Below are 22,935 nucleotides of genomic sequence, written 5' to 3'. Positions count from 1 at the left end.
TCAAAGGGTATAGGTTTTATGTAATTATTATTATTGTTGTTGTAATCCGATGGTGCGACGTTCTTGATCACGACGATCGGCGAGAGACGGATACAAAACGAAGAAGCATGACGGACGAAGAAAGCCTCCACGACTACGCCACAAGAAAACTTGTCACAAAATTTTGTGACAAGTTTCGGCCGTCCTCTTCGTGCCGGGCCGCGCCCTCGTGGCGGCGGCGGTCCGGTGGAACCTCAAGTCTAATCTTGACCTAGGCCAAGATTAGAGGATTCGTCCGGGCCTCAGCCCGGAAACCCTAGTGGGCCCACGGGCCCACTCATTAAAAAAAAAAAATTACCGAAAAAAAATTAAGTTTTTTAAATATTTTATTTAAATAATTGTATGGGCTGAGCCCTAATGATTTTTTATTTAAAAAAAAATTACAAAATAAATGATTATGATATCGATTTATTTTAAATGGGACATTGGAATGTGCCCTTACTTAATTAATTTTTTCGATAAAAATTAGAAAAATTAAATAATTTGATATTGATTTATTTTTCTAAGGGACATAAGAATGGGCCCAATTGAATCCATGGGCCAATATGATTGGGCTCATCTTGATTTACTTTATAGAATCAAATAGGAAACGATCAATCCGAATCAAACCATTCTTGCATGCTCTTGCTTGTTTATTTAATTACTATGCCATGCTTGTATGCTATAACTTAGATCATGTATCGTATGTTAATGGTTGTCATGGGCTTTCAGTCATTAAAATTGTCTAATTGGATTAGGATAGTTAATTAATGAATGAGTTGAACGGATCGGAGAGCTCTGTCACCAAGCCGATAAGAGGCTAAGCTGAGAGGTACTTAAGAAGACCTAGTGCCTCACCTTCTCTACTGGGAGCTTTTCCGTGATGGAATACTTTTAGGATAATCAAGACTAGATGTCACGAATTCCTAATCACTAAGCTATATCGAAACATCTGTTTTTAAGGGTAGCTTAGAAACACTCGAGTTTTTAATATGACTTAGTTAACTCGAGTGGATCACCTAGATTAAAGTTAATGCTAGGAAAATTAAAATACTGAAAGTATATTGAGTCGTAGGTCTCCAACATTGACACAACATCGTGAGGATGAAAGATCCCCTCGTGACCGGCGGTTTTCTAAACATGGTGGTCAGTTCCATTCGGAAGGGCTTTTCTGATTCCAATACCAAGGTTGTGTCTCTGACGATAGGTGGGAGGGTTGATCTCTGCGTGTACTAGTTACGCTAGTGCGTATGAGCTAGATTTCTTTCACTGAAATGTTGGGTTGACTCATGCATGAACCAACCGGTGGTTGCTCATGTGGCCAAAGATTCCTATAAAATTGGTAGTTAGTGAGCATAGTTATGAAGGTGCATGTACTATGATTGCTCACTAATCTGAGATGGTTCTCATTTTCACTAGGTGCACTCCGTTACGTCACCAGAGTGAAACGGACTGTGGCTATTAGTCGAATTACCTTGGAATATAAAAACTGGGTTCTTTTGTTTAGTATTTTATCCCGTGCATGTTTGCATTATAGTTTTTATTTCCTAAATTATATTGATAGTTGTTTCTTTTCATATTGCCAATAAATGTGCTTTTTATGTTTTTAGTAATCATGTCGAACCCTATTATGGCCCTGTTGTCGAAAGACGTCCTGAATGGAGATAACTTCCCTAAGTGGAAGTCGAATCTCAATATTGTGCTTGTGAGTGAAAGCATTCGCTTTATCCTCACTGAAGACAGACCTCCTCTTCCTGCTCATGGTGCCTCCAAGAAATTGAGGGAGGACTATGACAAGTGGACTACTGCCAATAACAAGGCGGTGGCCTACATGCTCGCAAGCATATCTGATGCGTTGCGAACTAAGATGGAAGGGAAGGAGACCGCTGTGGAGATCCTTGACTCGTTGCAACAAATGTTTGGGATGCAAAGCGAGCAAGCCCGCATTGAGCTCACCCGTAAGTGCACTAGCACTAGGATGACTGCGGGAACTCCGGTGAGGGATCATGTCATGAAGATGACTAACTACTTCACCGAAGCTGAACTCCATGGGGCACAGATGGATGAGGTTACTCAGGTGGGAATAATCCTGAATTCCCTTTCGAGTGACTTCATACAGTTTACGTCCAACTACATCATGAACAAGTTGACGTATGGACTGTCTCAGCTGTTGAATGAACTACAGACTTTCGAGTCTATCACTCGACATGGGAAGAACAAAGGGTCAGCTCTCTATGCTGACAAGAGTTCTTCGCCTAAAACCAAGAAGAAGTTGACTTCTGGTGCTGAGTCATCTAAGGCACGTCCGAATACTTCAAAGGGGAAAGGTCCCGCTAAGAAGGAAAGGAAGAACTTCAAGAGAAGTGGAAAAGGAAAAGAAAAGAAGCGAGAAAGCATTGGTAAATGTCACCACTGCAACACTGAAGGCCATTGGAAGAGGCATTGTCCTTTGTACATGGCTGAGCTTGAGAAAAACAAGAAGAATGCAAGTATTGTACCTTAAAATTCATGAATAAAGATATCCTAAAAATGTTTTTTGAGGATAATTATTCATGAGCATACTTCTTCTCTTGTTGCAGAGCAGATCTGATGGAGCACACGTGTGTAGACGAGCTTGCTTAATAATGTCGGATTCAAGCCCGAATTGTAGAGAAGCTCATGCTCCGTTTGAAGATCTAATTTCCCGCTAGTTTTATTACTTTCATCTTTGGATTTATTTTTGAACATGGGATGTGTCATATAATAATCCGAGATTTTCTGGATTGTAGCCTTTATGGTTATTCCAGAAAGGATGAATCTTTCTTTCTCTATGTTTTATTACATTATTTATGAACACATGGTTGTGTCTTTAAATATTTCCTTCTATAATTGAATGCCTTGATTGCTTTTATGATATTTGAATATGCATGAATGCTTATGTCCTTATGAAAAAGATATAGAATATGAAGGTCACGTTTTTCCGTTCATATGCTATATAGAAGCACAATATATTGTTTAAGAACTATTTAGAGCTTTGAAAGCGTCTAAATAAATATTATCATTATTCGACAATGACTTGTGCGAATAATAAGTAATAAAAGAGACACAACTAAAAGCTAGTGTTGATGATGAATTAAATTAGTGGGAGCTTCCTTAATTGGAACCTAGTCACTAATATTCGTATTGATTGAGTGGGAGCATCCTTGAATGGAACCTAGTCACTCTAGATTTATTGATTGAGTGGGAGCATCCTTAATTGGAACCTAGCCAGTCTATAATTCAATAATCGAGTAGAAGCATCCTTAGCTGGAACCTAGCTACTCTTATTCATTGACATAGTGGGAGCATCCATAAATGGAACCTTGTCACTAAATAACCAATATTATTGAGTGGAAGCATCCTTAATTGGATTCTAGTCACTATTGTTCAATAAAAGAGTGGGAGCTTTCTTTAATGAAATCTAGCCACTTGTTGTTCAATAAATAGCAACATCCTTCACAGGATTAAACCCATCATTGAAGATGGCATCCTTAACCGGAATGTATATGCTATTATTCAATAATTAAAGTGAAAGAGTAATCAATGATTACCTTGCCACATAAATCAATGAATTGAAAGGATGGATAATTTTGAATTATCTTGTCGTTAAAATCAATAACCTAGTGGGAGCATCCTAGAATGGATCCTTGTCACTCTCATCAACAATAAACTTTCCTTAATTGGAAAGACATGATCTTGAGATATCAATCTCGATCATACTAACTTGTCTGAAAGTTATTAGCCCATATTTAATAGATCTACATGTTAAACTATTAGCTTAAAGGAATAGAGAGATCTATAAAAGGATTAATGAAATGGTTTAAGCTTTATAAGCTATAAGGTAAGGGATTGAGCCCTTAAGGAGAGACATTATCATCAATGGTACTCTTCTTTCTGATACCACGAACCACTTCATTTGGGATCTTCAAAATTGAAGATGAACTATCCTTTGAGGATGAAGTTCCAATAACATAAAGACATGGATCGAAGTAGTTATACTACTAAACTTTTCGAAATATGAAAGGTAGATCCTAAGTACTTAACAAACTAGTCATGATTGTACATGGATGTTTGTTATAATCGATATTTTGAGAATGATCGATAAGTATAGCTCCTAAACAAGTGTCATGAATAAATTCATTACTATTTTAGTTCTAGACCTCATTATGACACAAGTAAATTGACTGAGCTAACAGTTTCTAAAATTAAATTTAGAAACGACATGCTCGTTCCATTATGTCTCAAACATACTTATTGATATAAGGTATGAGCTCAATGTTGAGGCTATTGACATTGTCTTTAAAAGGACTGATAATTAGACCTTAGACAATGTCGTATTTCCGAGAATAACTACATGTGTTGTAAACACTATAATTTTTGGAAACAGTGAGATACTTAGTTATTTAAATATAGTAGATCCTTAAAGTCCTGTGTATATATTGAATATGAACACGACAAACAAGGATGAACTATAAATAACCAAGTAATGGAAATAAGTCAATAAAGTTCTTATTTAAACACGTTCAATAAATCACACTATAGTAAGTGGTGATGAGATCAAACCATGCAATGGTGCAACCTGTTTTGGCACCAAAGGGATGTACACCTTGATAGGGAGACTTGTTATCTTTAGATACAAAGTCTGGTATATAATCTAAAGGTATGCGAAGTGTTAATTTGTTCTAAAGTAAATTTATTTACTGTGAACAAATTGACTTGACCTTAAATGGTAAGTCAAAGATCACTTGCAAAAATGCATGAACTAGAATGATATGAAAATGGGACATATATCAGATCGACAAAAATGATAGAGTATAGATAAAAGTGGGAATCCATATGATGGGAATCTCAATCCTGGGTCAAAGTCTAAACCGTCTATAATGATGGAAAAGAATTAAATTGGCTAAAGGAATCTTATCTTCTCTGGTCAAAGTGGGAGATTGTTAGGAATATTGCCCACTTGTAGATAATGAATAAATGATTACTAAATTCGATAATAAGATTACTTTATAAGCATTATATGATTAGTGGGTTGAGTTCTAAACAATTAGAATCAATAACAACTATCTTCCATAGCCTCCGTATTAAACTGAGTCACGTGTTGGGCACCTGAGTTCGGGCGGTGTGCTAAAACATGGTCGATGACTGATATACGCCTGGAAAGCTATATCTAAAGTCATATATGTGGAACACATGGGTGAAGGCTGATCACTATGTGGGAGCATTCTACACTTGTGGTAAGTGTACGACTTGGACAGGTCTTGGTGTAGATGTGTCATTTAAGGACCGTTACGACACACTAACCGAGGCCACTATGATGGTCACAGTGAGACTTGATCTAAATCCTGAAGTGATCATGGACACTGGGTTATGTTACTGAGCTCTTTGACTCATTCGCTAAAAGGCTATTCATGCTAATCACAGCTTATGTCTTGGGAGTTTTCTCAGAGCATAATTCGAGTGGGAAATGATTTACAGATACGGAATCCAGCCTTCCTGAAAGAAGGTTAATGTTCACTCACCTAAGGGTTGATTCCAGAACCGATAGATTGCTAGCACTTTCGAAGTAAGTAACGTTCGAAAGAATCTTTCGCTGGGGAAGCAACAATGCTTAGGGCTGATATGTATCAAGAGAAGTATAACGGATAAATTGACTTCTCTCGATACGGGTTGAACCTGGAGGATCTTGATCACGAACTGACTATATCAGTGGACACTCGTCACGATGAGTAAATATAATTCTAGTATAAAGGAGAGTTCAGTCTTGGCTTACAAGGTGGAGTATTTGACCAAGATTAGACGAATCGATGGACAAAAGAGAAAGGAGTATTTCGTCTTTTTCATCGGATTTGTTAAGCTTCTATTACTAGGTCCATAGTCCCCGATTCGGCTCTGATAAAGGCGGATAAGAACTTTCTTATAATAATGTTTATCATTATTAATCTCACTTGCTGTAATTGTGATTGACAGCATTAATTCTGGAAAACGGGTATTCGCAGAATTAAATAAATATTTATGGTAGAATTGTTTATTTATTGTTTGATCAAGTAAATAAACAATTATTAATTATTTTTTTATTGTTGGACCAAGTAAATAAATAATTAATTGGGTTTTAAGCGATTGGGCCTTGCACAAATATGAAAGTCGGATTTAGGGTTTTGGCACTAGGGTTTGCGCAAATCCCCTTGGCCGTGTGCCTAAAAACCGATTTTTATAATATTGGTATTTACCAATATTTTCTCTTTAGTTGTTTAAATAAAGAAGAGAGAATAATATAAGATATTTTCCTATATTTTCTCCTTATTTAAAGGAGAATATTTAGGAGAATATTTAGGAGAAAATTTAGGAGAATAATATATTCTCCTTTATTATCTCACTAAATAAATTATTCTCTATTTAAATATCCCATAGATATTGATCTGATGGATGAGAGAAAAAGTAGGATTCACTTGTTGAGATCCAAGGGCCTAGATTAAATCCTCTAGTGTGAACACAATAAAAGGAAATAAAATATTATGGAAGATTCCGTGAATATCTCTTTTTTACTACTATAAATAGGGGTTCATGAGAAGGCAAATATATGCAATTAATTTGTGGAAAATTTCGTGGCTCTCCCTCTAGGGTGTGCGAAATTTTCAGCCTCTCCCTCCCCTCGGAAATTCGTTTCCATTCTTAGTAAAATAAGAGAGAGATCTCGAAACACCTAGTTTCGTGATCTAGTGAGATAAAGACTGTGCCTACTCATCTTTCTTATTTGTCTCGGAGATTACGTCTCGGAAGACTAAGGTGTCATCACATCGAGTCCTTGAAGCAGGAATTCCTTATTTGATCGTGTGGAAGCTTGTACGAAGACGGATTGTGAAAGCTTTCAGTTCGTGAGCCAAAAACTGTAAGTATTCGTTTTTCGCTCTATATCGGTTGCTTGACTTATATGCTCTCGTGAATTAAATTAATTAAACATAACTAGATCTTGTTAATTATAACCATAATTTAATTAGCTTATGATCAGCGTAATTAATTATTTTTCCGCATTAATATGGTTATATGGTGGAATCATCTCAAAAGAGGCGCGTCGGAGCGATCGTTCGTGTCCGATGCGCGCTCGATCCACCAACAAGTGGTATCAGAGCGATTGTTCGTGTCTGATACCCACTTGATTCCCCGACAAGTTAAGCATGTACATGTGATTAAAACTATGAGCTTGAAAATCGTTTTCGAAAGATTACTCGTTTTTTTACAACTTAGAATTGTTTTCATAGATTTTCGGGTAATTTCATGACTAGTTATATTGTCTTGCTAGTTTTCTTTGTTTACTCGTTTTGTTTTATGTTTGTTGTTATTTACTTTTATACTATGTTATTACCATGTTAATGAAACACATATACAAGCTTTAACAACTCTCTAAAACATTCTGTTACACTCGATTCTTTTGCACTCAAATCCGGACTTTAATTATTTCCAGTTTTCTTCGAGCTCGGGAAAAACCCACGGTAAAAGTGACATAACTCTCTGCTCAGAATTCTAAATTTAATGATTCTTGAATCAAATTAAAGGTCTGTTTGTCCTCTTTCCAAAGCGATTGGTTTTAGATCAAAACGATGTCGGAGCCTCCAGTTATGATGATTTTACTCGGAGGTGTCTAGCTGCTCCGAAAGTACAGTTTTTTAGAATTCCGGATTTCGGACCCTACTCCATGAGTTATAGAACTCTAATAAGAATATTTCCTTGACCAAAATTATTTTTCATAAGTACATAATGTGAAAGATTAAGGGTGTGTTTGGTTTACATCTCAAAAAGTGTTTTTGAGTTTTTGAGATAAAAAAAATAGGAAACAAAAAGTGAAAGAGGTGTTTGGTAAAAATTTTGGCTAAAACTTTTTAAAAATTTTTGAAGTTGTTTTGTAAAAGAGTAAAGAAAAGTGAAAACAAATAAAAGGTGTTTTGTAAAAAAAAATTCTTCTCTTCTCTCCTCCTTCTCCTTCAAAAACAAAAATGAAAACTGTACCAAACAGTTTTTTCAATTTCTCAAAAACAAAAATGAAAACTGTACCAAACAGCTTTTTGAAAACAACTGCAAAATAATTTTTCAGTACAACTAAAAAAATTAGAAAATAGAAAACAAAAACTTTTTGAGTTAACTGCCAAACAAAACCTAAGATGTTTTGATTTTTGAAAAATTTACTTGAATTGAATTCCTTTAAAAATTAGTTTGATTGTTGAAAATTGTTTTGACTTTCAAAACTAAAAAATGTTTTGTCATCCAAATCATATATGTTTTTCAAAATGTTTTCAAAACTATATCTATATCACATATGTTCAAAATCTATATGCTCTTGAAAATTTTGAGTGGGAGGTCTCCTCGAAGACGAGCCGAAAAAATAAAGATGTGTACTCACAAACTTTCAAGTGTTCGAGTGAGTTGAAGTTCACACTTTCCTCATGCACTTTCCTGAATAGAAAATAGGAAAATGTCTGAGTATGTACCTTGTGCCTTTATGCACTAACACTGCTCTTCCTTGAACATGAAGATCTAAGATTTCTATCTTGACTTCCACTCTATCTCTCTAAGCACTAGGAAAGCATGTTTCCGAAATGTATTAGAGATGATGTACCATCTCTAAAAACTAAGTGAGAGGGTTATACTTGTTGTTTACGACCCATGATCCCCAACACTAATAAAAAGTGTAATTGTCGTCAGACTAAGAGTTACCCTCGTGGCCCTCTCTTAAATGAGATTACTCAACGGTGCTTTGCTTTAATCATTGCTCAATGAGCTACGTCCAAGAATGAGACAATGAGACAAGGTTTCCCCTCGGTGGATTGTTTTTCAAAGTCGATCTTTTGGACTAAGTGGTTGGTTACACATTTAAACTCCATCCCTAGTAATCCTCCCTCGAGGCCTGGCTAAAGGATGTGAGTGATCAAACTTTTTTATAAGGTGGCTAGACAAATATGATGTATTGACATCTTGGCTATGCATTAATGATGAGTCATTCACTTATGAAAGGAGACTCGTTGCGGCCTTCCCTCGAAGGAATAAAGTGTCATTTCGTTCATAACACCTTTGGATTTTTCCTGACTTGGCCATCCTAAAAACTTAAGCAAACTTAAATCCTAAACCAAAAGACTAATCATAAACTTGTTTCAACTTTTCAGTATAATGTCTCTCAACCCTCTCTCAACCATCCTTTCCTTGTACAAACTCGAAGGGGAAAATTACGTCGACTGGAAACGTAACCTCGACATAGTCCTTACCGTGGACAATCACAAATGGATACTCACCACCCCCTGTCCTCAAACGAATGATGATTCGACACGGAAAAAGACGCCTTGACGGCTTGGCTCTGATCCGATGAGATTGCGAGGTGCTATATCCTGGCATCAATGAACAATGTGTTGCAATAACAACATCGTAATATCGAGACTGCTGCCGACATGCTCTACAATCTCCATGAGATGTTTGGAGGGCAAGGGCGTCAAGCAAGGCAACAAGCGGTCCGACAGTTTATGAACTGTCGTATGAAGGCTGGAACTCCCGTTAGAGACCATATGATGCTGATCATTAGTTATCTAAACGAAATGGAGATCCTTGAATCTGAGACTAATGGGGAGACCGAAATAGATATGATCTTGAAATTTCTCTCCGAGTCTTTTGATACCTTCATGCTGAACTACTCCATGAACAAGCTAGAGTACACCGTTACCGAGCTTATGAAGGAGCTTCACACCGCCGATGGTCTCACTAAGAAAAAGAGGACTTAAGGAGAGGTACTGTAATGTATAAACTTTTGTAAACGCTCTACTTGTGAATTTGAATAAAATGGACGAGTTTTAATTCAAATTCTTGTTGCATATGAGACGTCCTTAAATTTTAAATATCTTGGAAAATGATAATATTTAAGGTTGATGAAATTTCGGAATGAGAATATTCGAGTAATCCAATATTATTATTCGAAACATACTCGGAGATTTAAAAATCTCAAGAGTAAAAATAAATTCCGGAATCCCTTAAATATATTCAAGATAACGGGAAATAATAATAATTTTCTCGGTTATTTTTCAAGATTATTTTTAATTAATTAAGGACAAGATTGTGAGGTTTTATTTTAAAAGGACCTATGTGCAACATTTTGAAGGACGAGATTGAAAGAAAACGAGGAAGAGGGGGTCTTTTTAAGAGAAGCGTGGCAATTTTTAAGTGGACCGCTTGGGTACATGTGGCGTGGCGAGAGTGTGCCACCTAGCCACTTATTCCACTCTCCTTCTCTCTTTCGCTGCCACCTCACCACCCCACTCTCTCATTTTTCTCATTCTCGATTTCTCTCTCTCTCCTCTATCTCTTCTTCTTCTTCTCCCTTGCGTCTCTCGGCCGAACGAAGCACACAGGAAAAAAAAAACAAACAATAGAACTCTCGTCACCGAGCCCATCATCACCGCCATCCTCTCTTACTCTTCTCCCTCCTTTTTCCTTCGTGCGCCATCACCCTCGCCAAGCCATCGCGCGCGCTTCGGGCCGAGGAAGAACAACGTCGCCGAGGACCGCCGTGACGCCGGAGCAAGGAAAAGCACCGGGAAAGAAGAGAGGACCCTCCGAGAAAGCTAGAACCCGTGGGTTGAGGTGAGATTTCTTCTCCTTGGTTTGGATTCAAAGCTAGGGTTCTTAGATTCAAAAATTGGGGATTTTGGATCCGGATTGAATTCAGTGAAATTGCTTGATTTTAATCGATGTTTGAACTCGGTTGTTGATGTTTATGGCTCGAATTTAAGAATTGATTTCGTATTTCCTTGGTTTGGTATGAATTTGGCCGAAAATGTGATGAACTAGGGTTTGAGTTGGGGTTTTTGATTTCTGCGTTTTGGTTGATGTTTCTGAGACGTTTATGAACTTGTTTCAGACTTGGGTTTTGTTTGATAATGGCTGTTCGGTGATGATTTGAAGTTTGGACGTAGTTTCAGTGTTTTCACTTGTCTTGGCCGTGTGTGTTTTGTTAGGTTTCTGATGTTTGTGTTGATTTGTTTTAGCTGAGGCTGTGATGTTGAATCTGAGAACCTATATGTTGGTTTGAGTGGTTGTTTTGGCTGAGTATGTTGTTTGGCCGATTGTTTGGTTGGCTAGGTGATTCATTTGTGGTCGTTTGGTATTAGAACGTTTCCGGATAATTGGATTTCGGATTAAGTGTACTTAAATTGGTGTTGGGTTCGGGATTTTTGGAATCGGGATTTGGATTGTGAAACTGATAAGGGTTTGGAATTTAAGATATTAACTCGTCGTTGGATTCCAGGTTTGTATTACAGATCTTGACGGACGAACGGGAACCAGACGAGTCAAGAGCGACGAGATCAGTTTCTGAAGATATCAAGTGATAGAGTTATCGAAATAAAGCTCGATTAACTCGTGAGTTTTAAATCGCTTATAGCGTTTAAATACTCTTAGATATGTACTTTCAGAATTCAAATAAATAATTTATAAATTATTTATTTAACGATGCTTATGAATTTAATTTAATTATTCGTTTGGAATTCTCGGTTATTTTTAATTTCGGATTATTTAATTTATTTAAGACTCGTGATTATTCGTTGAACATTATCTCGTATCACTCTCGATAGGAGGATACGCGAGTCTTGAATAAACCTCCGAAAAACCGGGGAATAATAAATTAAATTCTCGAATTCCGAACCGACTCTAATCCCGACAACGAACCCTATTATCTTTAAGTAAACTCGAATCCAATAACTAACAGATGTTCAACTCCGGATGCTAGTTCTCTCGACGTTCGACAAGTGCCAAGTGTCTCGAAGAACGTGTGAAGCAAGACATCTTCGGGAATCGTCAAGCTTTCTGTCGAACAATTCCGGGTAAGTGTGGAGACATAAGTCAACTACTTACCAAGGGTATAACCCTGTTTGTTTGTGCATTTGCTTGCTAGTAAACAAGAGTAGGTAAAAGCCTAAAAATGAATAAACTCGAAAGTTAAGGCTTCGGCCACTCTTGCTTGAAAACTTAGCTCGGGTTCGCCCGTTAGGTTCAAACGCTAACTTGAACCAGCCTTGTTTGCTTTGTGTGTGGTTAGACTTCTCTTCTAACTCTAAGAGATAGGTTAGAATCGAGAGGACGGAAGAGCGATAGACTCTCAATTCAATCGAGAGTAGAGAGTTCGGAAGTCACATTTCGAGCTTTCAACCTAAAACACTAAACGAGCTTCAAAGGGAAACAATAATTTCTTTCGGGGTTTATCCCGTCACGCTCTTTCGTATATAAGTTTAACGTGTACGCTGCTAGCTGCAGTGTACCCAAACTTTAAACTCGTGTCGGTGGTACTCACAAGTCCCTGACTTGTGCTTGGCGGGCCATGCCGGTCCGTGCGCCGAGTACTCGAAGCAATGGGTGAAGGTCGCGCATCGCGAGCTCATTGCTTGCTGGAAGACTCACCGGAAGCTGCCTTGAGCACACCGGGGCGTAGTGGGTGGTGGTCGCGGTTCGCGAGCTCACTATGCCAGAGACCAGTGGCGCTGACGTCATGATGAAGGAAGTACCACTAGTGGATCCCAAACATGTGTTAAAACTTAGATCAGTTGACGACTGCTGCTCGAAGTTGAAAACTGGTCTCTAGTCGGACCGGAGGTTATAGCAGTGAGGAGTGTATAACCTTGCGGGACGGCTAGTATTCTAGGATGCGCGCTCATTAGTCACTTTTAGGTGATAGCTGCATCCTGCATTCTTGTTTGCTTGTTCGCACGTCACATGCTTTGCATTAGCTGCTTTTCTTTCATAGGCTAGACTCCCGCTTGCTGAGTCATTCGACTCATAGTTTTATGTCTCTTGGTAATGTAGATAAGGGCAAGGCGGCAATGTAGACGACCGAGAAGGAAACTGAGACGGAACGCGTATCTCTTGACCTACGGGCTATGGGTTCTGGCTCGGGAAGTAGACCTCTATATATATAATGTTTTGAATAATATCGACTCTTCCTTAAATAATATCCCGTGTATATATGTGAAGTCGGGAGCTTCTATGTACATATATGTATATATATGAGGGTCGATATACGACTTCTAGTTCTGAAAGAAAAAACGAAAAATTTCCCGAGAATTTCGATAACCACTTTTGTTGTAAACGTTTCCGCACTTTTAATAATATCGTATTTCGTATATTATATGTTTTGTAAATTATGTATTTACTTTAAATGTTTTGTTTACATTATATTATTCATATATGATATGCTCCCGCTACGTGATGTTGGTTCCGTCGAGTCGCGGCTTGCGGGCGAGGTGATGACGCTCGCGGGTCGTGACAGATTTTGTGGTATCAGAGCCCAGGTTTAGCCGTTTCTGTAGACCTGAGATACATGTTCTGGTTATGGGAAAGTGTTGGAACTTGTTCTTACCGTTGGCCTGTCGTTTTGGCAGGTGGAATGGCTCAAGTGACGATACTATCCTACCCGGAGGCTCTTGCATCTGTTCCTCCTACCGCTCCGACTTTCAGCGGGATGAGGGGTACACTTACGTGGGTGCGATGGATTGGTACCACCATCGAGTGGATGGACGCCCTTGCTATCCCTGAGATTTTCCGTACTAGTATTGCCACGACGCTCTTGCATGGACCAGCCCTGACCCGCTGGACCCGGCATGTGGCGCTGGGTAGTTTGTATCGATCGTGGGGCATGTTCCAGGCCATTATGGGGGCCACTTTTTCAGCCCAGGGGCGAACGGATGAGTGGAACGAGTTTGCTCATGGTTTCTTTCAGCTCGAGTTCGAGTCGATCGCTCAGTACGAGGATCGATTTGAGGAGGAGATCGTGACATCTTGTCCCTTTGCTCTGGACGATCGCCGACAGCAGTTCATTTTTCACCAGGGGTTACGACCCGAGTACAGGTATCCGATGCTGTTGTGTTGCTGCCCGTCCATGGGAGTTCTCAGAGCGCGTTTGGCGTTTATGATTCAGTCCCAGGCAGGATGTTGGATTCCTCCAGGCTACGAGCCTGCCCCGCACCCAGCGTATGCGCCAGTACCACCAGCCCAGCCACCTCAGGCGCCGGCACCACCAGCATCGCCGCCGCACGCGCCACCGCCACCGCCACCACCCGCACAGCCACCTGCAGCTCCTCTTGTTATTGTGATCTCTGACGACGAGGAGAGCGAGGTGGATGATGATGAGGATGAGGATCCCGTTGAGGATTATCCTCTTATGTAAGGGTGTGTTTAGGCTCGTTGTAGATAGTGGTGGTTAGTTTTTTGAGAGGTTAGTTTCAGGAGGTTGATAGTTGTTGTACATGTTTTTTGATCTAGTAGACTAAGCCTTGTGAGAGCTAGTCTACCTGTAGTTCTTTTGTCTAGCATGTGTACGTGTGAACTTGATGTTGAAAAGCTTGTTGTATCTTTTGACATGTATATATGGTTGTATATATAAAATCTCGTTTCAGTTTCAGTTTGATCATGTGTTGTTTATGTCTCTCGCATTTCGGTATGGATATATGAGTAACCTTGTTTGTTCTCATGTGTAGAACTGAAAAAATATGTCCGGACAAGAACCGTCTCATGCCGGAAATGCTACGACGGCAGATCTCGCAGAAATGCGACACGCCTTGGAGAGACAGGCTGCCAGCGCAGCACAACGAGATCAGATAGTTGCGCAGCAACTTGAAGCCCAAAATCGCACGATCACTGAACTTCTGACGAGATTGAATACGCCACCTCCACCAAACCCGGAGCTCCCTGCTCAAGATGAACGACGTGAACATCCACCGCAGGCACGCGTGGTTCCCCAGGAAGAGCTGAACTTCCGGATTCCTGATGTCGTTCCCCCGGTAGGCGAACCGGTGTATGAAAGATTTCGGAAGCAGAAGCCTCCACAGTTTGGCGGTAACGTTGACCCCGCGACAGCCGAGAACTGGATCAAGAGGATTCAGCAGATTTGCAACTATATGCAGCTGTCAGATCAGGAGAGGGTAGCGTGTGCCGTGCACCAGCTGGAAGACGAGGCGAGAGGTTGGTGGGAGGTCGTAGCGTCATATGAGGACATCCACACGATGACGTGGATTCACTTCCTCAACTTGTTTCACGGAAAGTATCTAAGCGAGGCTAACCTATCGAACAAGGTACGCGAGTTTATGAACTTGCGACAAGGCACCCTGTCTGTTTCCGAATATACGGCGAAGTTCGATACGTTGGCCAGGTTTGCTCCTTCCTTGGTTCCCACTGATCAAGCTCGCAAGATGAAATATATGCACGGTCTAAACGTGGAAATTGTGAGCCAAGTGGATAGTGGCGACACCGGACCCCGTACTTATGCCAACGCTGTGCAGAGAGCGTTACGCATTGCAGGTTGGCGTGAAAGTGAACGAATTCCTGAGTCAAAGCCGGTTGCAGCACCGTCTTCTGAACCTGCTAGAACGGGGCAAGGTAATTCACAAGGAAGAACCCGATCTCTATCGCGATGGGAGAATCGGCAGCAGCAGAGGTCTGGCAATAGGTTTCAACAAGGATCAAATAACCGATCTCAGGCGAGTTCTAATAACCGCTCGCAGTCCGTGAACCAGAAGAAGAATAAGGCAGACAATAGACGCCCAGGGCCGTCCAACAAGAAGCCCAGAAACTTCGGGAACCAGCCATCGTCCCAGTGCCGGAGATGTGGCGAAGTGCATGATGGCGACTGCTTTGCTCGCACGTTGACATGTTTCCGGTGTGGAAAAGAAGGTCATTTGTCGAAAGTCTGCCAGAGTTCAGAAAGAAAGGCCCCTGCACCAAAGGAACAACCAAAGGCTAATGCTCGAGTCTACTCTATCTACGAGGATGAGGTTCGTGCAGGATCCTCTACTGCCGTTACAGGTCCGATTTCTGTAGCCTCTTTCTCCGCATATGCATTGATAGATTCAGGAGCCACGAATTCTTTCATTGCATCTAGAAGATCTGATCAGTTGAGTAGAAACAAAGAGACCTTCTCATATCCGTTTGTTACGGTTACACCCTCAGGAGAGAGATATCAGTCACTATACTGGTATAAAGATGTGCCTATTCAAGTTCAGGATCGGGTCCTGGAAGCGGACCTGATTGAACTAGAAATGGTTGACTATGATGTAATACTTGGAATGGATTGGTTAAGTAAGCATTATGCAGTCATTGATTGTAGAAAGAAGTCGGTTTTGTTCCAAGAACCGGGGCTTGAACCATTCCAGTTCCAAGGTTCCTCTCGGAAGTTGGAATTTCCCGTCATATCGGCACTTAAAGCGTTGAAGATGATGCAACAGGGATGTGCCTGATATCTCGCAAGTGTTGTGGATACTGTGAAGGCGACCAAGCCACAACCGCAAGATATTCCTGTTGCGAGGAACTTTCCGGATGTTTTCCCAGAAGATCTTCCAGGTCTACCTCCTGACCGTGAAGTCGAGTTTAATGTAGAACTCCTTCCAGGAACAGCACCGATATCGAAGACCCCGTATCGGATGGCTCCGGTGGAATTGAAGGAACTTAAGACGCAACTCCAAGACTTATTGGATAAGGGATTCATCAGACCGAGCCATTCGCCATGGGGAGCGCCGGTCTTGTTCGTCAAGAAGGCAGATGGTTCGTTACGGTTATGTATCGATTACCGTGGCCTAAATCAGGTGACAATCAAGAACAAGTATCCGTTGCGGCGCATTGATGATCTGTTCGACCAACTTGCTGGAGCAACTGTGTTTTCGAAGATTGATCTGCGATCAGGGTACCATCAGCTGAAGGTTCGGGACGAGGACATTCCAAAGACGGCTTTTAGGACTCGTTATGGTCATTACGAGTTCCTAGTTATGTCTTTTGGACTAACCAATGCACCTGCAGCGTTTATGAACTTGATGAATCGAGTATTCGAGGATTTCTTGGACAAGTTCATCATCGTGTTTATTGATGACATCCTGATTTACTCGAAAACCAAGGAAGAACACGCGCAACATCTAGAGATGGCTCTGACAAGACTACGAGAAAAGCAACTGTACGCCAAGTTCTCAAAGTGTGAATTTTGGCTGGAGCACGTTGTTTTCCTTGGTCACGTAGTCAGTAGCACAGGAATCATGGTAGATCCGACCAAAGTGGAAGCAGTGAAGCAGTGGAATCAGCCGAAGACGGTAACCGAGATAAGAAGCTTCTTGGGTCTTGCAGGCTACTACAGGAAGTTCGTGGAAGGATTTTCTAAATTGGCCATGCCGTTAACCCAACTGACCCGTAAAGGACAGAAGTTTGTCTGGTCTGAGAAGTGTGAAGAAAGCTTCCAGGAGCTGAAGAATCGTCTGACCACGGCTCCAGTGCTCACTATTCCTCAGGGAGCCGACGGATTCGCGATCTACTGTGATGCCTCTAAGCAAGGATTAGGCGCGGTTCTAATGCAGCATGGTAAGGTTATTGCTTATGCCTCGCGACAGCTGAAGGATTATGAAACCCGGTACCCTACGCATGATCTGGAGCTCGCAGCAGTTGTTTTTGCGCTTAAAATATGGCGACACTACTTGTATGGAGTTCATTGCGACATTTATACGGACCATAAGACGCTGAAGTATCTCTTCACCCAGAAAGAGCTGAACATGCGACAAGGACGCTGGTTGGAACTTCTGAATGACTACGACTTTGAGCTGCACTATCACCCTGGTAAAGCTAATAAGGTCGCTGATGCGCTCAGTCGTAAGTCGGTAGTTTCACTAGCAAGTCTAGTTGAGACGTCCCTCAAGCTGAAGAAGGATGTTCAACAGCTGGAGCTTCAACTAATCACGGGAAGGATAGCTGCGCTCAGTGTGCGACCAATGTTGCTGGAACAGATCAAAGACGGTCAGTACGCAGATGAGTATCTTCTCAGCAAGATGTTTGATGCTCAGAATGACGCTGAAGGTAAGTTTACACTGGACGAGAAAGATGTTCTAAGGTGTAACGGGAGAGTCTGTTTACCGTCCGACGAAGGAATCAAGAGACAATTGATGGAGGAAGCTCACGGAACGCCGTATTCCGTGCATCCTGGTGTGACTAAGATGTACCAGGACCTGAAAAAGGTCTATTGGTGGCCAGGAATGAAGAAAGATGTAGCTGCATTTGTTCAAAGGTGCTTAACTTGTCAACAAATCAAGGCAGAACACCAGAAACCAGCAGGAATGCTTCAACCCCTAGAGGTTCCGCAGTGGAAATGGGAGCAGATAACGATGGATTTCGTGTCAGGTTTGCCAAAAACCACTGCTGGTCATGACTCTGTCTGGGTTATTGTTGATAGATTAACCAAATCAGCTCACTTTCTACCTATCAAAACCACTCACACGGTGGATAAGCTTGCTGAATTATATATCAAGGAGATTGTACGTCTCCATGGAATCCCTAATTCAATCGTATCCGACCGAGATACTCGGTTCACTTCCAAATTTTGGAAGAGTCTGCAGGAGAATTTAGGGACACGATTGAAGTTCAGTACTGCTTTTCATCCCCAAACAGATGGTCAGAGTGAACGCACGATACAAGTGTTGGATGATATGCTTCGGGCATGTGTCTTAGACTTTCCAGGCTCGTGGAGTCGTTATCTCCCTTCGGTCGAATTCTCCTACAACAACAGCTATCAAGCGACGATCGGAATGGCGCCTTATGAAGCCCTCTATGGACGGAAGTGTCGCTCTCCAATTCATTGGGATGAAGCTGGCGAGAGCAAGCTGTTCGGACATGAATTGGTAGAGCAGACTACAGAGGCAATCAAGACGATTCGAGCCCGAATGAAAACATCTCAGAGTCGCCAAAAGAGCTATGCAGACAAGCGGAGAAGACCGTTAGAATTCGAAGCAGGAGAGAAAGTCTTTTTAAAAGTTTCTCCGATGCATGGTGTCATGAGATTCGGGAAGAAAGGGAAGCTCTGCCCGAGGTATGTTGGACCTTTCGAGATTCTGGAGCGAGTGGGCAAGGCAGCATATCGCCTAGCTCTACCACCGTCGATGTCCAACCTCCATGATGTATTTCACGTATCGATGTTGCGAAAATACATGTCTGATCCTTCACATGTACTGCAAGATCAAGAGGTTGAGATTTCTCCTGACATCAGATATGAAGAATCAGCCGTCGCAATCCTAGATCGCAAGGAGAAAGTCTTAAGGAATAAGACTATACCTTGTTGTCAATGGTGCCCACAAGAAGAGTTGTAATCTTTATTTTGAACATTTGATGTAATAAAGTCTCATGAAGACTCTTGCTTGTAATTGCCTATTCATTCATTAATAAAGTTGAAACGTTCATTCAATCTTCCTTGTCTGAAGCTTTATGATAAAACCATAGTCTTTTAGTCCATAAACAAACTAAACAACTTACGAAGAGACAAATGTAGATTTGCATGAACAAACTCTTCGTAGTTTGCTTAAAACGATATATTCGCAATCTTAGGGTCAAAGGACTATTGACCTCAGTATGATTGTTAGAAGAATCTATGATGTCTGGTTATGAGGCATTGAGAGTTGGGGACTCTATAGTTCTTCTAGGTATCTTCCGAAGTTACTGAATTGACCAGTGCACTTCTAGAGACAATATAAGAACAAACCATTTAACCTCTTATGTCTCGAAGTCACTATGTATGAATTGCGTCATGCTTACCTTAATCCTGAAATGAGACATGCCATTTCACACCTTAGTATTCTCATTTGAGAAAGTCAAAGTTCGGACTCACTATGTGATTCCGAACAAGGCCTATTGGTGAAGTACTAAGTTGTGAGTCTGTCATGAGTAACTTTGTGAAGTTCTCATAGATATGGAATTCATGTACAAGATTGTTGAAATGCAATGTATGTCACCTCATGCTTTGTTCCTTGGAGTGTGAATAAATGAACTGGCCAGTGTCCAAATTGAGTCCTGACTCTTTTGGATGAAACAATGTGACTTGTTAGCTCCTCGTCAATACATTGTTTCTAACTTATTCACAAGCGACAAAGGAGTTGAGAAAATAACAGCTAGAAGGGTAAAATGGTAATTTAGTAAATCCCGACTAGCTGATGACATTCATGAAGGGTAAACATAGATAATATTCAGTGGATCCGCTCATCATAATTAAGTCGAATTCTTGAGTAGAAAATAAATTCATTTGAACCGAGAGATTTTCAGTGTCAGCTCTTTAGTGGAGTCAGTTGGCATTAAGCTAAACTTGGAAAAGGTTTGTGAACTTTTGAGTCCAAGTGTTTAGCTAAAGCTTTGTTCATTTGGGTCCATGAGGTCACTGTCACGAATCACATCGATAGGAATAGTTAAACTGGAAGCTAAGTCAAAACAAGAACGAAAATAGTTAAAAGGGTATTTTTGTCTTTTGAGACAAAGGATGAAATGAATGTCAATAAATTTTTGACAAGGTCATTTTATGACATGTTTCACTCGGCCATGACTTGATCATTGGGCCTTGTGAATTAATTTCATTTCATAAGAATTTTATTGAAAATTCTTATTGGGCCTTTTTCATGTTGTCATGAACAAATGGAAAAGCTTCTAGAAGCCCATTCTAGAAGGACATAGGCGCCCAACATACCCAACCAAGAGAGAATATTTTGTGCATAAATGTATCAAGATACTTGCCAAAAGAAAAAGAGGAAACAAATTTGCATGAGGATGCTTTAGGGTAATCGGCCAAGAGAGAACAAGGCAAGGCAAGGAACAAAAATGGAAACAAATCCAAGCCTTCTAGAAGGCATCCTTGGCCGAGCATCTCAAGTGGGAAAAGAGGTAATTGGCTCATGAATATGTGATATTCTATAGAAGAGGAAACTACCTTATAGAAGGTGAGACCTCTCCTATAAATAGGAGCCCCTTTTTCTCACAATTGATTCATTCAAAAGTTTTAGAGATTGAGAGCTTCTCTCTCTAGACTTGGCCGCCCCTTCCTCTCTCTCTCTAGTTTATATTTTCGATTTTTCTTGTCTTGGCACCTAGGTCCTCACTCGACCTAGTGTTTAGCTCTGCGACTTCGAGACTCGTTCTTAAGTCGTAGCGTTTAAAAGTGCTCACTCACTGATTCCTTCTTTTCGAGTGATTTAGTGATAGAAACTTTCGTGGTTGCTCGAGGTGCCGAGGAAAGAAAGAGAGACGTGCTGCGAGGGGAGACGAGCGTTGCAAACTTTCTACAAGCTTCTTCAAAGTTCAAGCTTCAAGAAAGGTTAGTAAACTTCTAGCTCATATTGGTTTTTAATTACATGTACTTGCACTTGTCTAGGTTAGTAAAAACTGTTTTACTTGTAAAAGAAAATTTTTAAAATTCCGCCGCTTACCGAAGCGTTAATTATTTTCTCAAACCCTAGATCGATTCCAAAAAATGGTATCAGAGCTATGGTCAAATATTAGCATGTACATGTTTTTAAAATTATGAGCTTGAAAATCGTTTTCGAAAGTTTACTAATTTTGTGACAAGTTAGAATTGTAATCTTAGATTTTTTTTAATTTATTGCTCTTGCCTTCAAATTAAAAAGCATGTTGATTTTCTATGAGTTTGGGATGTTTTTAAAACACATTAGAATCAGTTCTAAAAGTTTTTAATTTTTTATATTAAAAAACGTGTTTTAAAGGTTTGAGAAATTTCGAGTAAAATTTTGTGACTAGTTATATTGTCTTGCTAGTTTCGTTTATTTACTTGAATCGTTTTATGCATGTTGTTATTTCTTTTATTCTATGTTATTACCCTGCTAATAAAACACAAATAAAAGATTTAAACAACATCTTAAAACGTTCTGTTACACTTGATTCTTTTTCGCACCTAAGTAGGACCAAGCTTTAATTTATTTCTTTTTCTTCGAGCTGGAGTAAACCCGCATTAAAAGTGGCATACCTCTCTGCTCAGAAATCAAAATTTGATGATTCTTGAATCAAATTAAAGCTCTGTCTGTCCTCTATCCAATGCCACCGGTTTCGGCTGAAAAGGACGTCGGAGCCGCCAGATATGGCGATTTTACTCCGAGGTGCGCGGCTGTCTGAAACTCCAGTTTTTTTTTGGAATCCGGATTTTCAAACCCCACTACCATGAGTTATAGAACTCTAATGAAAAAATTTTCTTGAGCAAAAATGTTTTTCATATGATTATAAACATGATGTGTAAGATTAAAATGTTTTGTTTTTTGAAAGTTTAATTGAAATTGAATCTTTACAAAACTAGTTTGAATTTTGAAAAACCGTTTTCACTTTCAAACTTGAAAATATTTTGTCATCCAAATCAAATAAATTTTCAAAATGTTTTCAAAACTATATCTATATCACATATGTTCAAAATCTATATGCTCTTGAAAATTTGAGTGGGAGGTCTCCTTGTAGACAAGCCGAAAAATAAAAAGATGTGTAATCTCAAACTTTCAAGTGTTCGAGTGAGTTGAAGTTCACACTTCCCTCACGCACTTTCCCGAAATAGAAAATAGGAAAAGATCGAGTATGTACCTTGTGCCTTTATGCACTAATACTGCTCTGAACATGTCGATCTAGGATTCTCTTCTAGTTGTCCGCTCTGTCGCTCTCTAACTAGGAAATTTGTTTCCGAACTTAAAAGAGTCGATGAACCAACTCCAAAAACTAAGTGGGAGGGTTATACTTGTTGTTTGTAACCCACGATCCCCAACACTAATGAAAGATGCAATAACGTGGGACTAAGAGCCGCTCTTGCGACCCTCACTTAAATGTGAGTACTCCAAGGCGTTATTGCTTCGATCATTGCTCAATGAGCTACGTCCAAGAGTGATGCAATGATGGCAAGGCCTCCCCTTGGGGGATTGTTTTTCAAAGCTGATCTTTTGGACTAAGTGGTTGGTTGCACACTTAGGCTCAATCCCTAGTATCCTCCCTTGAGGCTCTGCGAAAGGATGTGAGTGATCAAACCAATTTACAAGGTGGCTAGTCAAAATAGATGTATTGACATCTTGGCTTAGCATTAATGATGTGTCATTTACTTATAAATGG

At 40.3% G+C, this 22,935-nt stretch overlaps 1 long non-coding RNA gene across 1 annotated transcript; it reads left to right on the top strand.

Moving 5' to 3' along the window:
* Positions 1-11,321: 11,321 nt before the first annotated feature.
* On the top strand, positions 11,322-13,300 carry LOC149402461 (uncharacterized). The gene is made up of 3 exons (XR_016296207.1): positions 11,322-11,430; positions 11,798-11,891; positions 12,868-13,300. It is a non-coding gene; the product is annotated as an uncharacterized LOC149402461 (long non-coding RNA).
* The last annotated feature ends 9,635 nt before the right edge of the window (positions 13,301-22,935 follow it).

The sequence above is a fragment of the Urtica dioica genome, chromosome 3, assembly GCF_054948205.1.
Source record: "Urtica dioica subsp. dioica isolate 48M chromosome 3, U.dioica_male_clone48M_v1_H2, whole genome shotgun sequence".
NCBI lineage: Eukaryota > Viridiplantae > Streptophyta > Magnoliopsida > Rosales > Urticaceae > Urtica > Urtica dioica.
Note: the sequence above shows the minus strand (reverse complement) of the source record. Positions and strands in the feature narration are given on the sequence as shown.